Here is a 2,278-nt window from a genome sequence, read left to right as displayed (position 1 = left end):
ATATAGAATAAACTTGCTTAATTAGACCTGCTTTCTGATTTAGCTAAACTTTTTCCAGCCCAGTGAAGCACCCCAACTTCTCTTTCAGGTAATTGTCAGCAACACAGCAGTAAATATCAACCCGAAGCAGATTATTGTAGATCACACAGGGAGAACAAAGGGTAAAATATTTAACAGCAGCAGTGTTTGACTTGAGAAAACCTGAAGTCATTTTTAAGGTCCACCATTTCTTACTTCTTTTCAGTAGGGTCAAGTTTCTAAGCTTTCTAAATTTCCATTTTCCAGCTAATGAAAAGAAAATAGGATTCCACCAAGTCTCCTATCTACCTACTCCAGGACTTCTGTGAGAATGAAATGAGATGAGGCACGTGAAAATGCTTCACAAACATTTGGTTAAAGTGTGAAATATTTGCACCTGGTTATAAAGCACGTTGTGTTCCTGAGCCAAAGGAACTGTAAGGAGGCTAGTCACTAGGGAGAGGAAGCCGGGAGTTGCTATATGATGTCATTACCTGGACGGTCAGACACTTAGCATATCTGCCTTTTATGTATATAGATAATGAACTCTCATAAAGAGAAACCAAAAAAATCCCATTTACCATTGCAACAACAGCAACAACAAAAAGATACCTAAGAATAAACTTAACCAAGGAGGAAAAAAAAGACATGTACTTGGGAAACTATAGGGTGTTGAAAAAAGAAGTAGAGGACAATACAAACAAATTTAAATGTATACGGTGTTCATCCATTGGTAGAATTAACATCATTAAAATGTCCTTACTACCTAAAGAAATATTTAGATTCATCACAGCCCCTATTAAAATACCAATGACATATTTCACACAACTAGAACAAAATACACCAAAAATGTATATGAAACTATGAAAGATCCCAAATAGCTGCAGCAATCTTGAAAAAGAAGAATAAAGTTGGAGGGGTCACAATACCAGATATTAAACTATACTACAAAGTCATTATACTCAAAATATTTTGGTACTGGCACAAGAATAGGCACATAGGACATTGGAACAGAACAGAGCCCCCAAAAGTTTACCCACACCATACAATGGAGTAAAGACAGTCTCTTCAACAAATGATGCTGGGTAAACTGGATAGACACATGCAAAGAGATTAATCCAGACCACCAACTTACACCATTCACAAGAATAAATCCAAAATGGATAAAAGACTTAAATGTAAACCATGAAACCATAAAAATCTTAGAAGAAAACATAGGCAGTAAAGTCTCAGGCATCTCACATAGCAGAATATTTGCCGATACATCTCCTAGGGCAAGAAAAACAAAGGAAAAAATAAACAAATGGGACTACATCAAAATAAAAAGCTTCTGTACACTAAAAGAAACCACCATCAAAATGAAAAGGGAACCCACTGTATGGGAGAACATATTCGTCAATGATACACCTGATAAGGGGTTAATATTCAAAATATATAAAGTATTTATACAACTCAACAAAAGGAAGACAACCCAATGGAAAAAAAAATGGGCAGAAGATCTGAATCTATATTTCTCCAATGAGGACATACAAATTCCAAGAGACATATGAAAAAATTCTCAAAGTCACTGATCATCTGAGAAATGCAAATTAGAACCACAATGTGCTATTACCTCACACCTGTCAGAATGACTATCATCAACAAATCAACAAACTGTCAAGTGCTGGCAAGGATGCGCAGAAAAAGGAACCCTTGTGCACTGCTTGTGGGAATGCAGATTGGTGCAGCCAGTATGGAAAAAAGTTTCCTCAAAAAATTTAAAATGGAACTTCTGTTTGACCCAGTGATCACACTTCTAGGAATATATCCTAAAAACCCCAAAATGCCTATCAGAAATAATATATGCACCCCTATGTTCATAGTAGCATTATTTACAATAACTAAGATTTGGAAACAGCTCAAGTGCCCATCAGTAGATGAGTGAATAAAAAACTGTGGGACATTTACACAGTCAGATACTTAGTACCTGTGAAAAAGAGGGATCTCTTACCTTTTGGGACATGGATGGACTTGGAGCCTATTATGCTAAGTGAAATAAGCCAATCTGAGAAAGACAAATATCACATGATCTCACATATTCATGGAATCTAATGAACAAAATGAATTGACCAACAAAATAAGACCTTAATCATGGATGCATGGAACAGACTGGCATACCTTGATGTACATGTGGGGTGGATAAGAAGAGATAAACCTAAGAACTTATATACTTAGAGGCCTGCTGGTGCATGACATTCATGCACTGGGGGGGGGGGGGACG

At 36.6% G+C, this 2,278-nt stretch overlaps 1 protein-coding gene across 1 annotated transcript in view; it reads left to right on the top strand.

The window, feature by feature from the left end:
• PHKA1 (phosphorylase kinase, alpha 1 (muscle)) overlaps positions 1–2,278 on the top strand; it is a gene marked incomplete at its 5' end in the record, with an annotated part of 145,270 nt that overhangs the window by 20,638 nt on the left and 122,354 nt on the right. The gene's annotated exons all lie outside the window — the stretch shown is intronic.

This window comes from Myotis brandtii, unplaced genomic scaffold (assembly GCF_000412655.1).
Source record: "Myotis brandtii unplaced genomic scaffold, ASM41265v1 scaffold3518, whole genome shotgun sequence".
NCBI lineage: Eukaryota > Metazoa > Chordata > Mammalia > Chiroptera > Vespertilionidae > Myotis > Myotis brandtii.
This window is presented reverse-complemented; position numbering and strand designations above follow the sequence as displayed.